We start from the raw sequence: 17,265 nt of genomic DNA on the forward strand, positions 1-17,265 counted from the left end.
TGCTACCCGACCCAGTGCTACCCGACCCAGTGCTACCCGACCCACTGCTACCCGACCCACTGCTACCCGACCCAGTGCAGGACTGATTTGGATTACTTAATGTTTTTCTTTGTAGCTTTTTTTTTTGGAAGCTATCATTTCATTAATTTCTGTAAGGCACAAACCAGAGACTCGAAACCTGCTTGACATTCCACAGTCCATCACATCACAATCAGGTGTTTTGACATGCCATGAATAGTCCGACAGAAACTGGACTTTGAGTCTGATGAAGATAACGTTATTCAAGATACTGATTCTCATCCTTACTTTTGACCGAGATATGGACTGAGTAAGAAAGGTTTACGGTTGTAAAATAAACCTCTCAGTGCTTCTTGGTGTATAAGCTATGTAATGGTGACACTACTGAAACATATCTCTGCAATTTCTTGTTACTCAATGGTTCTTGTTGTTGTTTACAATATCATTACCTCCTTGGCGGAGGTAATAATATTGTAAACTGGTCTGTAGTCTTGATGTAGAGAGTAGTATTATGCTGAATGTCTAGTGTGAGTCGAAGGTTTTCAATTCCACAAATCAGAATCATATATTAAGGATTATTTCTATTTTGGTTTAATCTATTGATTACTCTTTTGATTCGTCTACAACATGTACAAAAAAAGAAAAGAAAGGCCATTCCAAGCTGCAAGAACCTAATTTGACACCTTGAAATGCAAAACATGTTTTAATAAGAGCTCTTCCTGGACACAAATAGTTTATTTGAGTTGCTCTTTGGATAATGATACATGTAGACACACAATACCAAGAAAACCATCTATTTTTAAACAATAAAAATGCCTTTTATTGTCATGGCATAGTCCTATTAGACTATCACTATGCCATGACAATTGTCAGTATTTTTAATAAAATTTACATCCAAAGGTATTAAATGTACATTTATAGAAAACAGTGAAAATTCTGACCTTTAAGAAGCCGTTGATGAATGACTTGAATGATTCATCAGATTTGTTGTTGGTTGAGTTTTTGCCAGGTTAGAGTCTTTATCCTTCTTTATGCTTATACATTTGAAGCCGTTAACTATTTATCCACAGCCTAATTAGAGTTAGTTTCGCTGGAGGACAGCTGACAGAGATGGATACTCCCTGCCTCTCTAACCTCTCGCCTTCTGCAGCAGCCAATCAATTAGCCTGTCCTGCATCTCAACTGACTGAAGCTGCTTGCATGTCACCATAATCCAGCTAACATGAAACAGCAGATGTGTCGTTTGACACTTTTAGAATATGTTGTTTGCCTTTGTTTCCATGTTTTACTCCCAGTGCTGGGGATGATTTGAGAGGACAGACATGCACAACAGATACAGCACCTTGAACATCAAAGGCCCGCGCTGCAATATTAGTAAAAGTGTGTGTGTGTGTGTGTGTGTGTGTGTGTGTGTGTGTGTGTGTGTGTGTGTGTGTGTGTGTGTGTGTGTGTGTGTGTGTGTGTGTGAGAGTGCACGTCGCTGTGCCTGCCATAGTAAAGCATCCGAGACAGCCCAGAATATAAAAATGTACAGGCCTTCTTCCTGCTTTGTCTGTCTTTCCCATTCTCTTAGGTGATCGGGGCCCGAGTGATGGAGCCAGAACCTTTCATCTCACCCAGTGAGTGTAAATAGCTGCCATGTTTGATTGATGCTGTGACGTGCACATGTGATGCCCTGGAAGAAATTCAGTGAGAGCACAGTACATGACGGCTCTCCTGTCTTCAAACCAAACATGTAATGAATGAGTAATTACACAAAAAACCAACAGTGTTCTACATTTCCTCAGATGAGATTTCTCAGAGTTTATGCAGAAACATTTGCATAAATTCCATAACAGCTCATACTGTACCAAATTGGATCCACATTATTGGCTTTACATATTATTATAGTAATACAAATCTTAGCAATTATTTCAAGAACTGGCTTTATGTTCAACGTATAAGTGCATTAAACAGAAAATAGTTTTTTTCCTTCTAGAATGCTATCACTCAATCACTTTTCACTTTGGTTCTGCTCAGCATGTGGAGGTTATGCTTTTGGTTTGGTTTGTCTGTCTGTCAGCGGGATTTTTTAAAAACTTTTGTGGAAGGGTCAAGGGAGAACCCATTAGATTATAAAGCACACCCACATGGTAAACTGCGTGCTGCACAGTCATGTCCTGAACCAGTGGAGGTTTTGACAGGAAACGGATTAGAGGAAGCATTCTGAGGAGTTGTCGTTGGGTAGAAATAGATACAGTCCAGTCTGTCAGTATTTAGAGTGACACGTTTTCTCTTAATTTGTCTGAACCACTTTATCTCTTCAACGTCTGCATGTATGCAAGTTTATACAGACATTCATACCCCCCAGAGGATGAATCCTAAAGGCTTTGCTGACCCTATGTCTTTCATCTAGCGCCACCAGGTCACAAATTGTATTTGTCCAAAACTTTGGTTTATGACTAAATACCTGCCAAACAAAAAAATGAGCAAAGGAATTATCAAATAAAATCTCGTATATCAATATTTTCTTACATCCCTACTAGTTACCAAATGTTAGCATGCTAACATGCTAAACTAAGATAATGAACATGGTAAATATTACCTGCTACACATCAGTATGTTATCATCACTGTCATAATGTTAGCATGCAGACATTAGCATTTAGCTCAGTACAGTCCCTTACACAAGTAGACTCGTTTGTGAGTCTTGTTTATACATAGTACCCCACCTTCAGAAGTACAGAAGGGCTAAGTAATCATATTTTAGTATTGGCATCAGACTCACCCAATATGAGCATGCACACCTTCAAACCCACTCTATAGTCATTGTTTTGTTTAAAATCTAGTGTGCTGGAGTATGACACCAACACAATAATGTACCGACTGTACGGACAGCGCTCGGTATCCTTTTGATTTTAAAGACTTTATGTATTGGTTTAATATACATTATGCAGTGAGCATTGTGATGGCTGTGTGACTTGACACATATTTCTTTGTTTGGCCTGATGCATTTTACAACAGGCTTTTGATTTGAAAAGCACTCTCATCTGCACTCCAATGGGCTGGAACTGGCAAGAAGGAAACAGTTTAACTAAAGAGAATATATGCATCAAATGAAAAGCAGATGAAAAAATATGCAATTATGTTCCTGATTGGGTTAAGTATTTCTCTGCCAGCACATGCCAGCCACCACTAGAACCTGTCCCAAATGGGTGGCTTCCAGGTCTGGGCGAGGCCCCAGAAAATATCACATCAGAACGCTCCCGCTACATCTCCGTTTCCTCAGATCCACGGCCAGTCCGTCCCCCTCTTTCCCCTCTCCTCTTTGCTACGTTCAGCCCCTCTCTGCGTACCAGATAATGGAGCTCAGCTTCTGTCTGCCAAAGGGTCCATGGCTGCCCGGGAGTAATGACCTGAGGGGGTACTTTGTGACAACCAGGGTATAATAATGCCTCCAGCCACGGACAAAGCAGACCCTTGGGGTCAATTTTTAAATACTTTTATGTTTTTCACCGAGGGTAAGAGTCATTTGTTTTTATTGCAGGCCATATACTATATACACCGCAGAAACAACACATTTATTTCAAACAACAAGGCATACAAAGTGTGGGTAATATTGTTTATTTCAACAAAAATGTGGTTAAGCTTTGATAGAACCACGGTAGTGCTGACCGCTTTTGATGAAACATCTTCCACTTTTCAACAGAATTTATCCAGCAAATGTCTGTAGGCCGTAGTCCCTCAGATCAAAATAGTGTTATTGAGGCACGCAAGGGAGTGTGGAATCACCTGTGAATGAAAGGCTTCTCCTAATAGGTTAATTGTAACAAAAGCACAGGTCTTGCCCCATTGAACAGGAGAGGATTGTGGAACACAGGCCTGTGGAAATGATGTCAAGCAATGTGCTGCCTTCTCTCCCCTGCAGGGCCAGAGTTTGTCTGTCAGCAGTTAAATGCTTACCTCACACCCCTCCCCTAACACTCAACAATCAATTTACCTCCTCGGGGTCTATGAACCCAAAGATTTGACCTTACAGACTCGCTTTGTTTCCCCCCTCATCTCTCACACCTCAAAGAGTACTTATTAGACAAAAGGTATTTCCAAGTCCCGTTTTATACACATAGAGAAGAGAGAAGAGAAGTCAAATGTTTCTGCAGCCAAAACCACAGGAATAATTTGGTGAATGAAATTTCCCTGCAGATCAGTTTTGTCAAGAAACAATAGAGAGCCTGCAGTTGCACAGAGCAGCACCTAACACATTGTAATTCTTGTTTCTGATGGAATGTGCTGATTTGCTTCGACTTTATATGATCAGGTGCTTCGAGGAATAGTTTGACATATTGGGAAATATGTTTATTTCACTTAATACCAACCTCTGTATGGCAAATACAGTATGAAGCTACAGCTAGCAGCCGGTTAACCTAGCTTAAAGTCTGGAAGCGTGGACAAACATCTAGCTGTTTTATAATAAGACCACAATGTGTATTTAAAAAAATAAAAAAACAAGATCTAATGTGTCAAATAGTGAACTTTAGAGCTGCTGGCAGACAGTACAGCCTCTCTGTTTCCCCTCTTTTCAGTCTCAGAGAAGATAAACTAACTTCAGATTTAGCGTATAGATATGAACGGTATATCAATCTTGTCATCTAATTATTGGCAAGAAAGTGAATTTCCCAAAATATGAAACTATTTCTGGAATGTAAAAGTAGCAAACACCAGCATAGATTATTTATCTGGCAAGTTGTGCTGGACAGTGGAAACCATTCATGAAAGATGTCACTCCACACCATGGCCTGCTAACCAGGTATGTCTATAATGATTATACAGTAATAGAAAAACAAAGCCAGATCCTGATGAATGACTACTAGGACAAAAAAATGTATGAAATCAGAACATCTGTTTTTAGTATCTGTATAGTTGACTGTTTATTTACTTTTATGTTGATGGGTACACAGCCCGGGGATGTCTCTGTGTCAATCAAAGACTTCAAATCCCAAAATGTATTCAGTCCCCCTCCCTTATATACAGTAACCAATGGTGAGATTGCACACCCAGCAAGGTGCCACCTAATTGGGCATACTGGGAATAAAAAAAAAGAGGAAAAGTGCCACCTTTTTTCTCTTATGTGATATTTATTGAAACTGTTGAGGGTTCAGCACAAAGCTTTCTTCAGGGTGCATGAGGAGAGCTTTGTAGTGAAACATCATCTGTATTAAAAGATCTTTATGGCGTTTTAGTTTATAGCAGAGAGAGGTACACAGGAAATAGGAAATTCACTTACTAATCCGACAGTGAGTTGGGATATAGTTTCCTTTTTATGTCATCAACTTTTGAAGGGATTGTTATTTAATTTAGAACATACATTCATAGTCCCGGGAGGATGATCTCGGTGAGCTGCTGACTCTTCCTGTAGTGCCACCAGCAGGTCAAAGCTTTCAGTTATCCAGTCAAATGTGTGCATTCATTGTTCCCAGAGGATACGTCCATAATGACTCTGCTCTGCGGACTTGTGCTCCACCATGAGGTCTGACTTTCTGCAGGATACATTGTAATAACCTTTGTGATCCTCGGACTTTTCATCTGGAGTTATTATTAGGTCAAAATATCAGTTTGTCCAATTCTTTGGCTAAGACCCAAATACATGCATAACTATGGACATTTCATCAGCCTCAGTGCTATTTTACAAATGTTAGCATGGTAGTATGGTGAACCTGGTAAACATCAGCATGTTAGCATTGTGATGATGTTTTGGAAACAATGGATAGTAAAGTTTCTTTATAATGCATCATCCTTTAGGTGCTTTTACTGATCAGTCATACCTCAATTTCCCATCAATAGCTAATGTTAAAGCTTTAGGCTCTAGCCTACATGAACCTTTCTCTGTTCCTATACTTGAGGTGTTGCCGTTAGCTGTTGTCTGACTTCTGAATGATAATCAACTACTTCCATTGTACAAGTGGATGTGTAATAGCACAGTATTTCAGTCTGAAACAGAAGCTTTTTCACATTACAGTTCATTTTGATATTGTTCTTGTTTTCACCACTGCGTTAACCATCAAGAGAACACCATATAGTTTGTGTTGGTGGAGTTATCATTTGCTGAGGGGAAGACGGAGTGGTTGAGGATGTATACACGTGGGGGAAGAGCTGCAGTAACAGAACTCAGCTGGAGTAGGTTTCTTGAGGGAATGCTTGAGGAGCGGGAACAGAGCCAAAAGAGCGCGGAAACATACTTCACTTTATTGATTTTGTCGATCGTCTTAAATGAGGGGCACTCCAGGCCAAAGGCTCACCTCTGCATGTTCTCTGTGTGTGTCTGTGCTGCTCGGTGGACAACAAGCAGTAGTTACAGGAACCGGGAGAGAGGAATTATGTACAGTATGTGTGTGTGGGGATAGGTGTGTGTGTGTGTGTGTGTGTGTGTGTGTGTGTGTGTGTGTGTGTGTGTGCGTGTGTGTGTGTGTGTGTGTGTGTGTGTGTGTGTGTGTGTGTGTGTGTGTGTGAGCCTTCTGTAGTGAAGTTATAACTCAAGTTTATGATTTCAGAAAGTGTTGGGTATCAACCTTTTGTCGGGTGTCCGTGAGGTGCGCTGCCTCTGGTGTCTGTGGTGCATAAATAAACCTATTGTTTGGATCACATGCATCATGTTGAAGTCCAGAAATGAGCTACAGTGTGTCCGTGGAGCACACCCACACCCCCCATCGCGGATCATGACCTTTTGTTTTACACCAGAGATACACTACTATTGTGACTTATTTATCAACTGTGACTTGGTTATGAATGGCTTCTCAAGGCAATTATTGATTAAGTCAAGCGTAACATCACTTGGTTTAAAGCAAATGTCCATAAGCAATTACGGCGTGTAGTCTCATAGTATTTTCCATTTTTGCTTGGGCTGACATGCTCATTTGTTTTATATTCCCATATGTCCTGTCGGGTGAGACGGAATTTGTTTTTGTGTCGATAGTTATTCAATAACCCTTAAGATTTTACTGCTGGCCCAAAAGACACGGTCACAACATTTGAGCCATTGAGTCGTTTTATAGTTTTTTGGCCAAACTCTCGACCGTACCTTTTTAAAAGAGTTTTGTTGGGCGACAGAATATTGTCAAACATTAGGATTGTGAACATATAAGAGGTGGATGATGTGGGGGAAAGAATATCACTGTATACTGTATGTCATTTTATATTTCAATATATTGTATAATCAGTGTTGGAAGAAGTATTGAGATATTTTACTTAGTAGAAATACAACAGTCTAGATACTATGTTAAAAGTAAAAGTCCTGAATTCAAAATTGTACTTAAGTGAAAGTATTTGCATCAAAATATACTTAAAGTACCTAGAGTCCTATATATATTTTATTATTGAATTATAATTATTGATGTATTGAAATATACATTACTTTAATGTTGCAGCTAGTAAATGTGGCTTAAAAAAAGATATGTACTGCAGGGTAGCTTGTTACCTTCACAAAGGGATCAACCTAATGACACTAATTTAATACATCACCATTTAATAGTTAATTATATTTGTTATTATTCATCTACATCTGCAAAGTAATGCAGTGAAATGCAGTAGAGTAAATTCTCAAGTAAAGTACATAGAGTACTTGAGTAAATGTACTTAGTTACTTGTATAATGAAGTATGTGCAGAGTTTGATACGAGAAGGCTGATAACACATTCATCTGCTGAGAAGTTTCTCTGTGCTCACCTTCAATCTCAGTTTGACAGACAGACTGTGCCGGCAGCATTATGAAGTCAATCTTACCAAGTGTGATGTGGAAACTTGAAGCCGCCAGTGAAATTAATAATATTTTGCACATTTGTGTTTTTGAATGTTCCAGTGAGGAAGAAGGAAGTCATTGTATCAAGGTTTTTGTTACCCAACAACACAAATGACTATTCAAAGCAGATCCTTCTACGAGCCTTAGAATATGTCTGGAGGGATCTCTAAATACATCTCAATATACTTGAATATGCTGCAAAAATCCTGTAAACCGCTTTTAAACATTTGTGAAACAGATCAGAAAACTCTCCTCATAGCTGAGAAATGTCTTTCATCTCACGTAGTACATGTACATCATCATATTGGCCAAGCCTAGAGCACATAATAACTGAAAACATTTCTCAATGAAGTGATCAGTCTATCAACTGAAAACATCCACTGTTTGATAATTGAGTCATCGTTCATAGGTTGTTGTTTAGGTCAAATACTTTCTGGCTGCTGCTTCTGAATTGTAAAGATAGTCAGCTTCTTTGTCTCACATGATAATAAACTGAATGTCTTTAGGTTTTAATAATATCACATTATGTTATTGTGATGGCCATTATTTACTATTTATGACTCTTTTTCAAACCGTTGATTCATCTTTTTTGTGAGCATACAAGGTAGATTAACCGATAATGAAAATAATCTTTAGTTGATGCCTTCGAGCACATTATGCTCTTTTTCTACTCGTGCAATTAGTCGTATTTCATTATAATACATTACCGAGCCGTCACTGTTTGTAAATCTCAACAGTATTAAACTGTTCATGTGAAATCCCTTTCAAGTCTTCATTTGGTCTTTATGTAGCCTTCTGTTTTATTTGACTGTGCAGTTACACTTTGGTGCTGCACAGAGACACCTCTGCAGTGTTGTTTGTTGCTGTTGTTGTGGATCACGACATATTTTATAGGGTGAATGTTTCTTTCTAACAGCAGGTTAAACCTGTCGGTATCTTTGTCTGATCTGAATGTTGGTTTGAATCTCTTTGTTATCCTTTATGATTGCCTTTTCTCGCACAATAACACTTTAGCCGTGTTGAGGGAATGGATAGGACTTTTGCAGGGTCTTCCCCCTGCATCCCCTTGTTGTTGTCCTACTTATCATCTTCATCTGTGTCTCTGTTATAAACTACCTAAGCTTCTTTATCTTTTGTCCCTCATTTCATTACACACAATCCCAAAGAAACCACTGGGCAGGATCAGTTAGTCCCTGCCAGCTCAGTGCCTTTCCTGTTCTTTATTAAAGTGTAATCAAACATCGCTTTGAGTGGAAAATAAATATCCAGATCTAATAAACTGCTCAGCCGGATCATGTAAATGCTAATTTTCAAGCTGGTTCCAATCCGTCCCACTGAGGGGAGAACAAGCCCCAGCAATCGCCTCCTCCACCCGCGATTGTAAATCAAGGAAAATAATGGCTGGATAATGACCAGTTTGCGGTCCCAAGCAGATTGAATGATAACAAACGGCGCATGTTGCACGCAGCTTTTCATTTAACATCCTATCATGGGGAAAGCCGTCCAACAGCTTGGTGTGCCTCATTAAAGGGGTTGTCGATGCCTTGTACATTTTGTGGAGCAAGAGGGGAGAACATTTACAAGACAAACTTCCTGATAGGGAAAGACAGGGTTTATTTCCCCGCCCATAGGGGCCTCCTGCGCCATCACGGGGAGCCCGGAGATCTGAGAGGACCAGTGAGCCGCCAACTACATCGCAGTCGTCTGTTTTCTAATGTGAAGGAATAAGAGTGTGAATGTGAAGGGAAGAAAACCCACTTAGACAAGCGCTAAATAATAATTTATAAGACATATAAATTGCCTCGTTTTCTTGTTTGGGGAGATGCTGATTTAGTAGCTAATTGGTGACAGAAACTGTCAAATGGGTGGCAGATAGTGATTGTGGTGGCTTCTGTCAGGATTAGGTGAGAGGGAAGAAGAAGAGAAAAAACAGGAGCTTTCTTCTAGTGAAGGCAAAGACAATATGACGGCAGTCCCCTCCCTTCCCTTGTCTGATATTTACCCAAAACACATTAAACAGATAAAAAAGGGAAAAAAAACAATAAGCTCAGGATTATGGACCCTGTCTCTTGCCTTCGTCTCGTGCTCTCATGTCTTCTTTTTTTCTCTCTCCTCTAAGCTGTCTCTGTGATTGATTAACGTGTTTGTTTGAAGAAATTCCGAATGTTTGCTCGCACAATAAAACACACAAGCGCAGGGATACACGCAGGATGTACACAGACACGGGCACCGGCACGCACAAAGACAATGAACTGAGCAGAGAGACGGCGAAGGAGACGGATAAAGACTGACTGACTGATCTCTGGAGGGCATCTTCCTCTAACCCCGCCTTGACTCTCCTCCCTTTTCTCTCGAGCATTAAAATGAACAGTAATTAGGCTTTGATACTCTGGCAAATGAACAGTAATTAGAGTGTGCTACTGTGGATCCTCTGCCTGGGCAGCTCATTGAATATTCACACCATTATTGAACGTTAAGATTAGCTCGCCGCTGTTGTGCACAAACAGTGTGGCATGGCAACGGCCCTTTGCAGATGGTGTTAGGGGGATGGTGGAGGCAGCGTGTGTGTGTGTGTGTGTGTGAGAGAGTGTGTAGACAGGTCGCCCGAGCCCGGCGGACCCTCAGAGGGGATTTTCTGGTTATTAGATCCTTGCCAGATCATGGGCCAATTATAAAGAAAACTGTCAGTCAAGGCAAAGTGGCTATGTGATTAGCGGAAAAGGACAAAATCAGGTGAGGAGTGTGAATCTTTCTGGAGGCAGCTTTGATTTGCTAATAAGAGAGGGAGAGGGGAAAGGACCGGGGCAGGGTCCCCAGCTGTAGTCCTGCTTTGCTCTCTTCATTTTCACCGTGACCTTCTTAGCACTGCCGGTCTAATCTGTGCTGCAGAGGAGACATAAAGAATGGCTCTCGAGGGGGTTTTCTGTGTCCAGCCTCTGAATGAGGCACAAGGGGGTTAGCCACCAAAAAATGAGAGCAGTACCCTCTACTCCCAACCAGAGGGACATGAGTAATCAAATGGTTCCTTCAGTGCGACAGGGGCCAAATGCTGCTTAATTACCCTAATAGTTTTTAAAGACTTTTTACTCCTGACAAAAAGGAAAAGAAGCTATGTCAGATAGAGAAGGAGGAGTGAAAGGATAAGAGGAGGGAGGGAGAATCACTTGTCTCTGTGAGACAGAAGCTCTGTCCGCTCCTCTTCCTAATTTCTAAAAGCGCGACAGTGTATCCTAATTTAGTGGCTGGTGACCAGGGCTGACATTGAGGGGCGTGGTATGGGCCTTTTTTTTTTCTCCCCCGCCGTGCTTTCTGGCTGGGGAGAAGTGAGCGCAGAGGGGAGACAGGCAGCACAGTGCCAGCGCTATAATGAAGCGCGGTAGACAGCAGGCCTGACAGCTCTGGCAGGTGATGCATGGGGCCCATGCTAATTCTTCAGCAAGCCAGTGATGGATCCTGAAATCTTGACCACACATCCCATTAGCCCCTGTCTGTGACAGGAGAATAAAGATATTAAAAAACCCGGGAGAAGTTGGGAGGCGGGGGGACGCAGAGTGGGACGTGGACAGCCAGTCAAAGGACCTTACGCAAACCTCGAAGTCCTCTGCAATATTTTCAGCAGCAAAGTTATTGATGACTTAACCTCTGGGGTGCAGGTTATGGGTGATGGATACTGTGCATCCGCAGCATGGAACAGCAGAGGATAACAAGGTAGACAGTGAATCACCTGCCCGCAGCTGATAAAAATAGAATATGACATGTTCTATCTACAGCATCTACACTGCATTATTCCACTGTAAATTCTAAAGAGATGAGTGAACAGGGCTTTCCTGTTAATACATTAGTTCGTTGAATGGCTTTTCTATGGTCTCAGCTGTTCTGCGCATCCCCACTGCCCTGGCTTTTGCATTTCAGCACTATGAATGGAAGGACTGTTTATTAGGCTGTCCCTGCCAACTCCTCTGCGACCTCCCCTCCTTTCCAGGAATATAAAAGACGAAGGAAATAAAAAAGCGTAGGAAGGTGTGGAACTCTTCAGCTATCAAGCACTCAGGTGTGTTTACCATATATCTTTTATCTTCCTGTGCAGGATAAGGCTAATATTTCTGACAAGTTTTGTGTGAAATATAAATGACCCGGCCTTGATACAAATAGGAAAACCGGCAGCAAGGCGAGCCGAATCGCAGCCAGGCCCCAGGAAGCCTTCCTATTTCTCAGGGTTGACAAATAGCACCGAGGAAGTTCCAGGGGAAACTGAGAGGTTACTATGACAGACAAGGAGCACAATTATCACACTATGATGAAAGAGCCGTGGCGAGCGTGCGTTGCACCGTTAATTACCGTCCTTTTTCCACCAGCCTCTAATGTGAGGAAAAACACGCGATGACAAGTGTGTAAAAGAGCAAGCACTAAATTACTGTCAGGAAAAATAAACGGAGGATCGCGCGGCCTGCACAGTGATTTACGGGGGCAATTAGTCACCGCCCCACGGAGATGCTGAGGACAGCAGTGCGGCGGGAGTGTGTCAGGGAGAGAGAGTGTGAGAGACACCCCGACGCTCCACCCACACTTCTAAAGAAATGGGATGGGAAGTGGGAGAATGTTCTCTGTGCTCTTGGCTGAGTGACCTTTGTCTAGCAGAGGGCCTCTATCCAACTTTTCAATGGTAATAAAGAAGTTCAGAAATAAATGATCAAGCAAACAACAATGCGACGAACATCCTACTTCAAATCAGTGTCATGTTGTCATATGTATATGTATCATGATAGAATGAAAGAAGTAACATCAATGGGCGATATGGAGCAAATTTAGGTCACCATTACTTGTTTTATGCTGAAGTAGGTTGATTACGACACAGGTGTAAGACAAGCTAAAGCAATGTCTGTCATTACACCATCAGTAGAGTACAGCCTTTTGTCGAATATGTCAGCGTACTTGAAATGCTAAACGTCTAAAATGAGCAGTCCCCCACTCCCCCATCAAACATCAATGGGCTCTAATTGTTTCTAAACGTGACACAAGTTAAGATACTTCAGTTTAAAGCTCTGTCGTCACATCTCAAAAGTGACGCTTGATTTCTCATCTCGTCTCGGCGAGCGGCTTCTGAGACAGGAGGTCGCATCGCAGTCGTCACATGTCCCTCACATTTCATGCTCGGATATGAAACAAGCCTTTCATCACGCATTAAAATACCTGCTGTACTTTTAAGGAAGTAAAACCACTGGGAATATGCACGAGCGGGCGGAGAGCCCATTGATTTGTAATGGCTGATGACAGATAGTGTCACATCATCTTTGTTAATTTCACTCATTCCGAGCCGTTGAACAAACATGGCGTGCCTGTTTTTTCTCTGAGAGAAATTTCTAAAGTGATGGGCTATTGTTGAATAAATGTGAAGTGTGCCTTGTTAAGAAATTGTCACACTGTGTGATATCTTGCAGACATGTGATGAAATAAAGTAAAGATGGAAGGGGGGATGCAGTCGGAAATTTGTCTTAATATATCCATCACAGCCAACTAAAGACAATTATAGTCGAGCACCTTCAAGAAAACCCTCAAACATAGACTCTTGACTTGCTAAGCTTTTGAAGCATTCATTTCACTTAGCTGCTGATGCTAACATGACATAATGTGTTTGAGGATATTGACATTTTAATCTTCCTTGTCATGCTCTTCTACATATTTAGACTGAGCATTTGCACATGCATTTTAAGACAATAATAACACTGCCAGTGTTATGGACAGTGTGATATGAAGTATGAGGGGGGGGGGGGGGGGGGGGTTCACATTCTCCCGGCCATACAAATCCAGTAGGGGCTAGTGAGTGGGCTTGCTAGGTTTGAGCCACGTTTCCAGGTCAGTGGCCTTGAGCATGCTTGGTTACAGCTGCCTTGCCCATTCTTATTGGCAAAGGTGCCATAAGACGAGGTTGCGAGGGGCCATAAGTGGTGAGGAGGAAGCGGTAGAGAAGCTAACCAGGAGACGACCATATGCATGTGTAGTAGTCTGCTTCCCTCAGGCTCTCTTTCTCTCTCTCTCTCTCTCTCCCTCTCCACATCCCTCACTTCACTGCATTATCCACTCCTTTGCCAGGGCTATAAGTGCCAGGACATCAGACTTCCTCAAGCTGTCAGCCTCGCTTTTTCCCCCGGAACAACACGATGCGAGATTGAAGGAGAATAGGAAAAAAACAGCTGGTGGAGCTGAAGAGCGATGAGTAGAGGAATCCATCGCAATCAGATTGAAAACAATCCGTGCCACTGCCAGTTAAAGGCATGTTCCTTTGTTTCTGTCATGTACCTTTTTCTACATTCACTATTCACCACACACACTATGTTATAGTCTTCTCATTTTAAATGTTTAAACTGAGACTGAGTTCAGTCTAATTCCTTCTAGTTTTTAGATTTAATGCGACGTGTGATTGGCACAGCTACAAGATAAAAAAAATGACACTGCTCAAATGATACTTCATTGGACACGTTTTTTAAGAAATATTTATTTTTATTTATTTACAATTTTAAAATGTATTTGTATAAAAATATTTTGGGTGTGGAGGAGTGGAGGTGGTGGCATGTCATGCAACTGAATGCTTCCATTCACATGTTGGGTATCAAATTCAATTACATTTAAAAAAAAATCTATCAAATTAAATACTCTATTGGTGTCGGTATCACTTTAAGGGTATTGTAATTCTTTAAACGATAGCCAGCCCTAACTGTGACATATGTTTTTACAAACGGTTACAGTTTCCGGTATATCTTTCTGTAGTTTCCTACAGTTTCATGCTGACTTCCTTGACTTTAACATGTACTGGCTAGGACCCACATTTTCTAATTCTGTGGACATAACAGCTCTGAATAAGCTTTGTTCTGTTCTGCCATTGTGACTGTATGCACATTTCATTGTTATAAATAACCTTCATTCCACTAAAGCAATAATTAGACATTTTAGGAAATGCGCTTTCTTGTGGAGAGTTAGATGACGAGATTGATACCACTCATATCTGATTGGTAAAAATGTACCTGCAGCTTAGTTAGCTTAGCTTAGCACACAGACTGGAAACCACTATAACCTGGCTCTGTCATATGGTCAAATACATATGTGTCAATTAGTGAGATTTAGAGATACCATTAGCCAGATTGTGTTCCCTTTGGATACAGCCAGCTGTTTTTCCTCGTTTCTATTCTTTGTGCTAAGCTAAGCTAACCGGCCGCTGGATGAACTCTCATATTTAACGAACAGATAAGAGAGCGATGTCAATCCTCTCAACTAACTCTCCACCGCAAAGCAAATACACATATTATATTATGTATTATGTACTTTGTGTATTTATACACTCTTTCGTGCTAGCTAAACGTTATCATGACACCGTCTTAAAGTCATTAGAAATAATATGGAAACACATTTTGCAGCACTAAATGGGAAGTTTATTTTTCTAAGTATACTGTATGTATAACAGATTGATATTTGGGGTCACAATGAAGAAAACACAAAGAGCTTGTTTTCTATCTGTTAGCCTAACTCTTCACAAATCTGTGTGTATTCTCCAAATATTCTCCACAAAACCCACATTGGGGATTTAAATGTGTAATTTTATCAATGTTAAGTTAGTTATCATCAAATTAATGTTGCCAGCCCATCTGCAGTCTTTGTGTTGTGTTTTTCTTGTTTATCAAGGAAAGCTATTTGAAAATGTATTGGGGCTTTTCTTCATAAAAGAGATGCAAGTGTGAAAACACACTCTTCCACTTTCCCCGTCTTTATGGCTTCTGGTGTTCTGCGAAAAACAGGCTTTGAAATTAGACTCGCTAACTGGCTATGAAATAACAGACAGCCAAGGAGAAGAGGAGGTAAAAAAAATAATAAAAAAATAGGGTCTATGAATCAATATGGGCAATGGGGGAAGGCCAAATGTAATAAATAATACAATAACAAGCCTAACTAATGAGCTGTTGCGACGGTGCAGTTCACAGAATAGTCCCTTTGTATGAATCCCTGCTAATAATCTTGGGGAGCCACTGGATGATGAAGTGTTGCCATAAGGCAACACCTGTGCAATTAAAGCAGCGGATTCTTTTGCACGTAACATTAATTTCAGCCCTTTATAAAGGCCCGATGAGCACACTAATAATCTAGTCTACTTGACTCCATGTCTAGCTGAAACAGAGCATCTAATTAGGTAAAGGTAATTAATTAGAGATAAACGGAGCTAATCAGGGCCCGTTAGCACTCCCACTTTCTTGGCATTAAGACACGGAGCCTCCTGCTCTCTCATTGGCCGCCCTGTCATCTGTTCAGCGAACATGGAAAAAGATATGTTTTTAATAGAGGCTCTGTGATCTGACAATGAACTAGCCTGCTCCCTCAAGATCAAGATACTCTTCTAGTGCTTCTCTAATGATCTTATTAACCGCAGAATTTCTTGGTAAATGACTGTTTTATCAAATTTGAGGCTGTTAAGCATCAGGATAGTTACACATAATAATTGGGGTTAGTTTGGCTGCATAAGAAAATTGAATGTAGATACAGCAGAAGGTACATCTCATAGAAATGTGACCAATAGAGCTGATATGATAAGTTGATCAACAAAAAACTATCAGCAAATATTTTGATAATTGATTAATCATATAAGCCATTCTTCAAACAAAAATGCCAAACGTTCTGCAGGTCCATTCTGTTAATGATGATTTGCTTCTTTTCTTTGTCTTATGTTTTGGTAAACAGAATATATTTGGATTTTGGACTGTTAGATTACAATATTTAACAGTATTAGAAATACATGAATGTGATTTTGTCTTCACTCCCCAATATTTCATGAGGGAACATTAAGCCCCAGACAGCAAACATCCAACTTCCTATCATTTTTGTTCTAATTATAATATGAAAGGTGAAGGTATGCACAGGGATGGAACAGTTGCTTCTGTGTTACAACGATGCAATAGCAGCATGGAGACCCCTGTGCTTCTACTCATGTACCTATCATGTCCAATTTCTTTCCAATAGATATTCCAGTCTACGCATATGTGCAAATAGTGTTTGAAAATGGAAATTTAATGGTTATTGTAATGAATGTTGACTTGGCAGATCAGAAAAACAGTAAGGCAGGAAATGCGAGCGATCCTGAGAGAAGGAGAGGTTTGTTTAGATGCTCGGGTGTCGTTGGGTTTCATGAGGAGAAATGATTTGGGGGAAACATGATTATTTTTTCCCTCTGCTTTTCCTCGTACACAGGGGAGTCGTCTGCTACAAGAAGGCAGGGCGCTCCCCCGACACGCATCATTAGAAGGTTTTTTACAAGCGACAAGCAGGCTATTTGGCTGTCATTGGGATTGTTTGAAGAGAATATGTTTCTGCACCATACTCCAGGGAGCCCCACATCAGGAAAAAAGTAGATCACCCTTGAGCACTTGACACTGCTGTTATGCATTTGTCAATATTAAGGCTAAGAGGTTGGGCCAGTGTGTGTAAATTGGGAGTTTGG

Source organism: Cottoperca gobio, chromosome 4, assembly GCF_900634415.1.
Source record: "Cottoperca gobio chromosome 4, fCotGob3.1, whole genome shotgun sequence".
Classification (NCBI taxonomy): domain Eukaryota; kingdom Metazoa; phylum Chordata; class Actinopteri; order Perciformes; family Bovichtidae; genus Cottoperca; species Cottoperca gobio.